The following is an 11,425-nucleotide window of genomic DNA, read 5'->3' as shown; positions in this document are numbered from 1 at the left end:
CTTGAGTTTGGGATCTGTGAAGCTGATGTGAGCAGTAACAAGGCTTGACTATGATCACACACTTAGAATGCTTGATAACACAACATAGATCACCTAGAACACATGAACATGAACAGTGCACAACGATTGTCGACATGGGTTGAACATTGCAAAAACACTACCTTGATGGACATTGTTATGATTGTTCAAGCTTTCATTAAAGAATGTGCTCATGAACTTGTTGCAAACTAAGCATGTGTGAGCAAGTGATTTCGACCAATGAAGAAGTGACCATGAAATGAACGATCGTAAGATCCACAGTAGGCTCCAAAATTCAAGTGTAGGTAAAATTTTGGAGGGTGTTTGTCACAGTGACAACACCTACCTCTTGGCCTCTACATTTTTTAAGCAGTTCGATCATGAACAAAACTAGTTTATACCCTTTGTACCACTCGTTCCTCCAGGAAGAGTCCTCTTTCATCTCTTTTCAGACTCCCTAAACATGAAAATATTGTTGAGAACTTGTCTTTTCAAACTCATTAAAGTAAATGAAAAGACGTATGCCCAGTATAATTTTAACCTTTTTCTGGAATGGGATAGACTATTTACGAAAAAGGAATACCTTAGTCGAACATGGCTAAGAGGTTCTCCTTAGTATCATTTTCTACCTTTTCAAACTCAAGAGACAATTTTATGAAAAGGAACCTGTGGAGTTTTCTTTTTCGCCTCTTTTTCAAATTCTCTAAACATGAAAAAGAAGTTGATATACACCTTTGTTGGACTCATAAAAATCATAAAACAATGTTGGACTCATTGAACATGATGAAGCCAAACTACTCCTTCTTAGGGTTCATTAAAAATACTTAGAAGGATTCATCTAAAGGATGAATTTATAGATCAAGCATATGTTATCCTCCTCAAGCTTGTCAAAAACAAGGAGGTATTGACCAAAAATGGTTGGGTAAATTGGGAAGATAGGGTACTTGACCTATTAATTGCAACAAGTCACTCTTGAACATGACACTCCTTCACTTCATCTCTATGACTATTAGGTTGGGAAATATGCTTGCCTCTTTGGTTAATCACACCATATTAAAAGCATACGCATTCGGTTTTGGGTCAATGTTGCCAACTCCATAAAGTGTCATAGATATGTTCAGGAGAAGTCCTTCAGTTGATATCTGCTACAATACTCCTACGCCTTCATTCATGTTTGTCGTTCTTGAACCAGCTCTACATCAACATCATTATGTATCAAATCTTGATCCTTGTTTTGTGTCATCGATGGGGGATACATCAAGGCCCTCCTGGGATGAGTCACATCCTATCAACATTAGCTCATTATTTAGGAAGTTGACTTAGAAACTACCTTTGGTACCTTGGAGCTTGCATACATAAATGGAAAGTTTCCTCGCTCTCGGCGACAGGTCTTCATCATTGGCCTTCGACCAAAAGATTTTGTGTGGTGTTAAACTTCAACTCATCTTCTCAGAGTGCATATATTGTATTGTAGTACCTTGAGAGCCATTAACATTATGAGTGGTTTCTCTCACATCTTTTAACGGCTTACATCATTGGCCGATAATCAGATAGTGTCTACCATGCTCAACTTCAGCTCATTTATGCACATGGTTATATTTGTACAACAAACAATCGAGTGAATGAGAAAGAAGACCCCAGATCTACTTTCATCCATCCAGCTATGATTTCAGAATTAATACAAGATTATAAAGTATGATGGCTACGATCATTCAAACTCTCATCCAAGCATGGGTCCACACTGTATCATCAGTGGACGAGATTTTTTATCCTTGTACATGTAATATTGGCTTATATGCTGAGTATGGGTCTACCTCCCTCAGAAATGATATCATGATGTAATATGTATTGTAACAAATGTTGATCTCGAACTTTCTAATTATGCTCTAGACTTATCTCATGGAAAAGCACTTCATTCCTCAAAAGTGATTTACAACTTTGTACTTTTGGGGGAAATCTGTTATAGACCATTTTGTCGCACTTTATTTATTTTGTCACACTTAGGTTACGTGACATACTTGAGTTATACTATTATGTTTGACCTAATGGCTTATAAATTGGGTTAATCATCATCATTTATTAGCTTGCAATCATCCCCCACAAATATTTAATCGTTCTCTTTTTGGCAGTACAAGACAAACAAGAAACTGAGGTTAAAATATTTGATTCTAAGGCCATTACAAGTACCATCATTGTGCCCCTGCACCCTAAAGTAGCTGCAAAACTTAGCAAAAGCGCTGCTAGCACAGTCTTTTAGTTACTACAGGTGCGTTGGCTCTAAATTTTCAGGAAATGAGATATTTTATCTCGAAGATTCCATTTCTATATTCTTCTAAAGCAGTTTCAACCATTACTATCAAAAATGACCTCAAACTCCTATCATCATAGGATTACCTTCATCTCTTAAGTTTATTTCCCACCTTTCATGTATCTCAAGCGTAGATTGGTAAAACCCAAAACTACCATTTCATCCTATAAATCTATCCTCTTCTAAGAGCTCAGGGTTATCTTTAGAGGAATTTACTTGCATCCTTATAATGTTGGATTGAGCTTAAAGACATATCATTTATGCTCTTTGGGTGGAGGATTGGAGATTGCCTTGAGAAAAAGGAAGGAGCAAATTATCTTGGGGAGACATCTACAAGTCATTAATCACTAGATTGTAACTTCTCCAAATCCATTTAATGCAAAGTTATCTTTTCCTTATACATTTGTACCATATATTATTACAACTGTATTTCAATGTTTATGATTCATCGAATGGAGGAATTAGCATTGATCTACTTGTTTGTGTAGTGTTTGTTTGTCTTGCTTGTGTTGCAGGTGTAGATCGAAGCACTTGGAGCGGGAGAAAAAGAGTTTAAGCAAGGAGAAAGAGACTTCGAAATCCAAGTCCTCCTTATTCTTTATGTTAACCTCTCTAAAGGAATACAAGTGTGCTTTGCCCCCTTTTTGTTACTAGGATAGCCACTAGGACTAGGGTGTCTTCCTTTATCTGCAGAGGAAAAAATTTCGTACAACACTTTGTATAAAGTTTAGAATAACTTAGTGTGTGTAGTGCCAAGTGTGTGTAAGTGAAATAGTGAGCATACAAAGTATGGAGTGATGTAGATATGCGGTGATCCTTTACAAACTCCCATAATTACACTATGTTGTGTTTGTTCCTTGCAAGAAAAGAAATAATGTGTGGATGATGGACCACTTACTTCCTTCTTATTTACACTATGTGAGCCTAAAGGGATATGGAAATTGATTGCTTTAAGAAAGGTTTCAAATGCAAGCCCGAGCCCTCATCACAAGGACGCAAGGGAAGCAAGGGATGCTCCCTTTATTTAATATCACTTGGTCCTAGTCCCGATAATAATTTGAAATGAAGTAAAAATATTTGGTTAGTAAAAGGATATGTGGATTTAAGGCCACTAACTTTCCTCCTAATTAATCTATGTGATGTGAGTTGTGAAATGAGAAAAACAAGTTGAAAATATATGTGGATTAGGGCCACTTACTTTCCTCCTAATTAAGCTATTTGAGAATGAGAAAAATAAGTTGAAAAGATATGTGGATTATGGCCACTTACTTTCCTCCTAATTAAGCTATGTGTAATGCAAATTTTCAAAGTAAAAAAATAAACAATTTCCCTACTAATAGTGGTTAGCATAAAAATTAAGCAACCTATCTAAATTGTAAAAAAATTGCAAGAGTGCAAGCAGTTCACTAAAGGCTACCAAACACTCAGGAAAGTGAAATTACAATGAAATTTTGAGATTTATATGTATCATTCGGGTTATGTGCTACACAGACATGTGACGCGCGCATCTATATGTGGTAAAAGTTGTTCGAAAAACCTGAAAATTTAAACAAAGGGTCTTCTCAGGTTGAGAATAGGTCCTTGAGAACCTACAAAATTCTAGAGAAATTACAGAAGAAAAATGAAGTGAAAAAATAGAGAGAAAGGTACTACAAAACAACCAATTAGATCAAAGAAATAAAACAAGTGGAGTCACCATTTTGTATTGGTGTGCTTGTTGACTATGGGTCCCAAAAACACCTTCATTGGAGTTGGTTGTTACCTACAAGGAGCATACAAACAATTGGATGATTTTAGTGCTTAAATAAGAAACAACAAAGCATTTAATGTAATGGAAACAATGCATGAAAAAAACTAAATTAAAACTACACTAAACAACACACAAATAAGCTTGATGAAGAAAAACAAATCAACAAAGGTATAGGAAAAGGATCCTCTTTATTGATTGCTAGTGGTGGAAGAGTTATAATAGAAGTATCAAAGACACTTGAAGAGAATTGTTTAAGCAATGGTGCTCAAAAACTCTCAACAAGGATTTCCCTTTCTCAATCTCTTTTGCAAGCTCTTTCTCTCTCAAAGAAGCATAGAAAACTCTTTACAATGATGGAATTATCCTCACAATGGAATGCTAGATTGCTTGGGAGAAATTTTGGCAGCATAATAATGCACTACTTCTTCTTGTTTTTGGCTCTCCATGAACTTGTATTTATAGAATTTTTGGACACTCCTTCCCTCCTTTGGCTCATCAATGTGGTTGTTTGCCTCATAAATGAGATGAGAGCTACCATCTTCTTGCCATTAAGGCTTCTTGAGGCTCAAGTCTTGAATTTCCATCCCATCATGTCAAGAGTTGGAGTGTTTCTTAAGCAAGTTCGTGACCCGAGTTGTTGAATGGGATTTTTGTAACCACGCAGATATCAAAGAAAAAGTCCTGCAATTGTTAATTTTCAACAGTAATGCACCCATGCAGGTAAATTTTTTAACTGAACCTTAGGAAATCTTTTGATTTTTTTTAGTCTTCATGATGCTTCCAGCTGAAAATGTAACCTCTATGTGTGTTGATCACTGATTTCGAGTGCCTTCTAGTGCATACAGATGAGTGTACGATTTTCTCATGATAACAATGTGTTTGAGGTTTTAGGATTTACTTATAGCAAATGAGGTGACCTTTCACCTCCCATGTGACTCTTTACCTCCCTCATGGATCTTGAGCTCCCATATGACTTTTGAGCTTCTACTTGACCTTTAAGCTCTTACATAACCCTTGGAACTCCTAGTTACTCTTCATGTTCCATGTGTGACCCTTGGGCTTCCACACATTTTACATTTTCTCATTTTTTTGGAAATACAAAATTACATTCCACAAATTGTGGCAAAATACATGGACAACATAAGACTTTTGTGATGACACTTTGAGAAGCCATAATTTGGCAACTATGACATAAGACTTCATTGTAATGTATCAATGCCAAGTTCCTCTATTTGTTGATATGTCTTTAATTATTCATGATGGATTTGACTTGTACTTTATCTTCACCCTCCAAAGGGTCTAGATAAGTATTGGAACCTTCCAAGGCAACATGAGTTTCCACTCTCTACCATGGTCCAAGATTCCTTTACTCCTACATGATAGCATCTTTTTTTCTCATCTAAGTGTTATAGACATATTTGGGCACTGCGACCCCAAACTCATATGTCCATAAACTAAGGGCTCCTTAAGTCCCTAAAAGTGTTGTTTCACACCCTAAAGGATCATGGTCAACTGATTACATCATTTCCCAGAAGTTCCACCTGAAAAAAAATACTCAGAAATGGCCAAAACTGGACCATACAGACTGATCCATGGGCAAGGTGCGATGCATACTGATTGCCTAACTGGCCAGGTACGATGCATACTCAAATGGCCTTTTGTGGGGTGTGATGAGCAAGAATAGACAAATGGCAGAGATAGTTTGCAAGGTGGATGATCATGGAATCTTCCAGAAACTTCTCCTGTGACACTTGCCTCTTTGAATTCACCCAGGGATGAGTAAGAGATCATGAAATCTCCAAGTGGAACCAAGAACTATCAGTCGAATGACACTAATCAAAAACCCAGAGCTGACTCACACCCTTGCAAGACATCTATAAATGGATCCCTCATCTGAGAGATCTGGAGGCTGGAATTTTTTATTTTGTAAGGAAGTGTTGTTGGTTTGTTGGTGAGAAGAGACATTGCATTGTTGGGTGATTTGCTTGTTCATGAGGTGAAGAGGGATTCTACAACTGGGAGGATGTGGATCAGACAGTTGGGTTGTAATCCTCTCTTACATTACTATTAATAAAGTTCTTTGAGTTTTCCTCCATATGATCTAGTATTTGTGAATCTTATTGTTTATGAATGCAATTGTATGGTCAATGTGTTTCTGATTCCACATTGTTTATGATGCTTTAGATAGAGATTCTTTGATAGTTTGTTGTTACTTTGACTCTACAAGTACTCTTTGAAGCAGGACAAGTAGGAGAGGAGTGGCAAATTCTATCAAGGGAAGGAGAAATCAAGCTAGGATCAAAGCGGAAGATCCAAGTTGGTCCTCTTTTCTTCTCTTCCATCTATCACACTTAAATGAATTCTCAAAAAGCTTTCATTGTTTGTTTCTAAGATAGCTACTTGTCTTAGTGGGACTAGCAGCTCGAATCGACACTAGTTTTCCCTAAAACAAAATGGCGACTCCGCTGGGGAAAAAATAGTTTGTTTTTTTTGTTTATTGTTTGTTTTATAAACTTCATATGGAGCCTGAAGTTAGCCAGCTAGCCTTCGAAATGCCTTTGCTATGCAATTGCGAAGTAGATAAACACTGCTTCAGTCAATCTCTGAGTTGGTTTATGAACTGAACATCTGACTTACAAAGCATCCTAAGTGCCCTTGTGGTAGCTTAGAACCTCATCAGATCCTACCCTTATGCTTTGTGTTTACTATCCATCATTACTCAGCCTAAATCATTGAACTTAGTTGCAAGTTTTGAGCAAAAACCAAGCTCAGTTTCGCTCCCTGGCCCATCGCACTGTCTGTAACTGTGCAACCTGGATGCATCGCACCTCCCGTGTGTTGCAGGTGAGATGCATCCCTATTTCCCTGTGTTGTAGGTGCGATGATTGAGTGAACTGTTTTTTCTTCTCTGAAATTTGGTTTTTTCTCTTTGTTTTCAGCTTTATTCAGTAGTTTTGTTGTTCATGATCAGTACCTTCTTGCTATAACCATCTTCCTTCACATTATTTCAGCCTCCATTACTTAGGAATTTTAAATGTTTTTGTGTATTGGTCAATCATTTACAATCTTCCTTTGTCGAAAGTAGCCTAATCAAACTGTCGTTTTTTGATGCAAGTGTCGTAATTGTCATTCTAAATCAAAAGAAGAGTGTCGTAAATTCTTCCTCTTCTAGATAGTTGATTTTACTTTTGTCATTGTACTTGATTTTGAAATTATTAGTATTTCAAGTGTCGAAAACAGTTTTCAATTCGAAATCGAAAAGTGTCGTCTTAGTCTTCCTTTCATTTTGAAAAGAAAAATTGTTAGTACTGTTGCTTTGAAAGAAAATAGTTCAGATCTGTACTTAGCTTTCTTTTTGTCATTCACACATTAAGAAAGCGGAAAACAAATACATGCATGTGCATCTGCATTTTGACTACTTGCGAAATTTGATTTAGGAAAGTGCATTTAGTGTGTGCTCTATGCTCTCTGCTGAAAGAAAAATCGTTATCTTCTTTCCTTTGTAGCTAGGATTTTCATTGCTAAAAGAACATAAACGACTGTTTATCATTTTAGATTGCATATTTAGGAATTTCACATCTACATCACGCAGTGAACCTTGAAAGACAAACTTCTAAGCAAGATCAACTCTAAAATAAACCTCAATGAACATAAAAACACTTTGGAATCTAATGCAACACATCTAGAAGTCTAGGCTAGAGATGTGTTCCGGCGTCGTAAAACCTGGTAACTATCATTTTCATCGAAGGTTGGGTGATTCCTCCTCTTTGATACGACAAGTGCCAGTACAAACTTGTGCTCCCCGTACCGTCAAGTATATATTGGGAGACCACAATAGGCTGATATCCTTTATCCTTAGGAAGCCGTGTCTGCCACCCTATCGATCGTAATGCACTGAACACAGCATTCAGGAAGATTGACTGCCGTACATAAGTCCTTGGTAATTTCTCTATCATTTATCACCAAGGTGTATTTTGCAGTTTTACGATCGATTTGGTAAACCCTCTGTCTAGACTTCCAGAGCAGTCACTTTCGTTCCTTTTTGACTCCTTAAAAGAAAAGGTCCATCTGAGCACTTGTCACTTCAGGCTCATTAAAAATTGAAGGCGACTAGAGTCACCTTTAGCTTTTTCTCGACTCTTAAAAATTGAAAAAGCAAGTTGTGTCAAAGTGTCTTAAAATTTATTTTAAACGGAATAACATCCCTATTCCTACGTTGATCTGAGGTTGAGATAATGGAGTCTACCAATCAAGGAATCCCACTTGGAGGGAATCCTAGTCCTTTCTCCTCTTGGGGAGATATTGGTTCTCCATATATGGCTACGTTGTCCCTTCCAGGAATCAAAATCTACCTGCCAGTATGCCTTTTCTCAACCTCTGTCATTCAAAACACTGCAATTCCTCAACAATCTAATCAACAACTAGATGATACTGAAGTTACCCCTTCACCTTCTACTTCATTTTTTTCTCCTTCCCCTTCTTCCTCTTCGCTTAGTGAAACTAGTGACACTAAAAACCAAGTAGCTGAGAAGAAAAAGAAAGGGAAGGAGAAGAAGAAGAAGCCAACTAAACAAGGGAACACCAATGCATCATCTGGCAGAAATCTGCACACTAATGTTTCCAAACCAAAAACTCCATGTGCAATTTGCAAGGATAACCATTACCATCGAGATTGCCCTTGCATTCCATGGATGTTGAGAGAATGGTCTCCCCGGTTGCACAATTCGGTGTCATCAACCCCTGACAATGAGGTTGACAGCACACCATCAACTAGTGAGAACGAAGTCAACAAACAAAAAGGAAAAGTTAGAGTTCCATGTAGGTTATGTGAAGGTGATCATACTCTTCACCATTTTCCTTTTCTGGATGAAGCCAAAAGCATTTTGGATAACTGTCCTGCTTCACCGCAACAACTTCCACCTAGATACAAGAAACTCCTACCAAATCCTTTGCTAGTTGAAAACCCAATTGACATAACTCAATTGTCGATCGAACCACCTATCATTGAAAGTGAACCTTCTGAGTCCATACCAGATCAAAATCAACTGGTCGAAATGGCATTCAACCCAGTCTTGCCTTCAGAAATCACCTTCAGATGATATACTTTCCAAAGACGATGAGAACGACACCGTTCAAATTCTCTTTGTCGATATAGAGTCTAATGAACTTGGGGGCAATTCACCCATTCCTTCACAATAGGAAGGGACCCCCCAATTCATGAAACCTATCTAGACATTTATCTGGTACCTTCTTCGAGCAGTCTAGTTGTTTTCTTTGATTGGAATCAACTAACAAAACCTTGCCTTCCATCTAATGTACAAATGATCGTGTCTGGCACAATCATAGATGAAGGGGCTTCAGTGAGTATCCTTTCCTCAACTACTTGGAAAGCGCTTGGTTCACCATCGCTTTTGCGTGAAAATAAAAATTTGTCGAGCTTCAACAAAGGAACCAGTCGACCATTAGGGATACTTCCAAAGTTACTAATAACTTTGAGAAAGAAAACCATTTATTTCAACATGATGGTAGTCCAAGGTCCACTAGATTACAATCTACTCCTTGGACATGATTATATATATAGCATGGAAGCCATTGTTTCCACATTCTTTTGAGTGATGTGTTTTCCACATGAAGGCAGATTGGTGCAACTTGTCGACCAGCTTTCATTTCCTGGTTCAAATGCAGCTATAAATCAACCATCATCCCTGAATAGTCTCTTTGCATCAACAATGTCTCTTCCATCTTCATCCCATCCACCTAATTACGGCGAGTAGTTTAGTGAGTGTGATGAAGATTAGGGGGCATGCACCCTAGTTTGCTTCAGCAGGCGAACCTAGAGGAAAAGAGAGATTTTCTTGAAAGGTCATAATACTTGGACCGAATAACATTCCCGTATAGGTTATGTGATCAGTCTGACGCGATTATTTCCTTTGTACGATTGTGAAGCTTACAACATTCATCTTCGTACGTTATGTGATTGGGGCTCACAGCAATCACCTTCGTCCATTTCGATGGGCAAAGCAAAGGAAGAGTTTTTGTCGGTTGACAGAAACAATCTTGCCTAACTGCAGGAACTTCCATTTGGTAACCTAGAAACTCTCCTTTTACTGAAAGACCTGGGGGCATGCAAACCTTTGCATGCAAGTGAAAAGCGACCTTTGATTTTCTTAGTTTGTAGGTTCTTAACCCTTTAACCTCGTAGCTCGGTCGTTTCTAGCTTACATAAAAAGGTCATGAGCACATGTTATAGTAGTGATCAAGCTCATTAAAAAATAAATCTACCAAGAGACATTATCAAAAGACTGGCAAGAGCAATGTTCCCATAAGGTTCAAGCTCATTAAAAAATCAACCTGCACTTAGCACATGTTGGCAGAAGGTTCAAGCTCATTAAAAAATAAACCTGCCTCTGGTAAATAACCTTTGTGATCACTTTGCTATCTTCCCTTCTTGAACTTTGGTTGTGTTCCTTCCATCACCTCCATTTCATTCGGCCGACCATACACTTCCACTTGATTTTTTACCCTTTTGAGGAACATCTGCAACCTGTGATTTTGATTTCCACCCTCTTCACACTGCCATGTTTTGAGAAGTTCCAAACTTACCTGGAAACCGCTGCTACCCAAAAATATCACTCGTTCCTAAAAAAAGGAGCCTCTTTTAAACTCTTTTTAGACTCGTTAAATATAAAAAGATTGTCGAGCTATTAGCCTTCCCACCTCATTAAAATAAAGGGAACGCTATCCCTCTCATATATTTTAATCTTTTTGGACTTGAGGGGTTATTAAACAAAAATATTGAGTGCTTGTCTTGGTCGGCTCGTTAAATCTATCGAAAAGTCATCCCTTTCGTATTATTTTACACTTTTTCGAACTTAAGGGATTATGCCATGAAAAAGGATTGTTGGAGTCTCCTTTTCGTCCATTTTCAGACTCTCTAAACAAGAAAAGGACCGAGTTATCTTTGTCATTAAACTTGTTAAAACAATAGCGACAAACTTGTCCACCCAGACAAGAACGAGTCTCACTAACGCTAGGCTTGCTAAACACAAAGTGACAGGTTTGCCCGAAGGGAAAATTATAGACCAAGCATATGTTATCCTCCTCAAGCTTTTCAAAAATAAAGAGGTACTGGTCAGCAATGACTGGGGAAAAATGGGAAGAAAACTTGAAGAACTCTATTGGTAGCAAGTCGCTCTTGAACATGACACTTTCACTCCATCACCGTGATTGAGTTGGGTTGGGTTTCCATTCACTATCACTATTGGTCCGCCATGCCATCCATGGAGTTAACGCTACCAGTCCATATCAGTGTCGTGAATATGTTCAAGAGAATTCATTCAGAGAATACA

Source organism: Pinus tabuliformis, chromosome 6, assembly GCF_031772625.1.
Source record: "Pinus tabuliformis cultivar Carrire ecotype Pingquan chromosome 6, CPIR1, whole genome shotgun sequence".
Classification (NCBI taxonomy): Eukaryota; Viridiplantae; Streptophyta; class Pinopsida; order Pinales; family Pinaceae; genus Pinus; species Pinus tabuliformis.
This window is presented reverse-complemented; position numbering follows the sequence as displayed.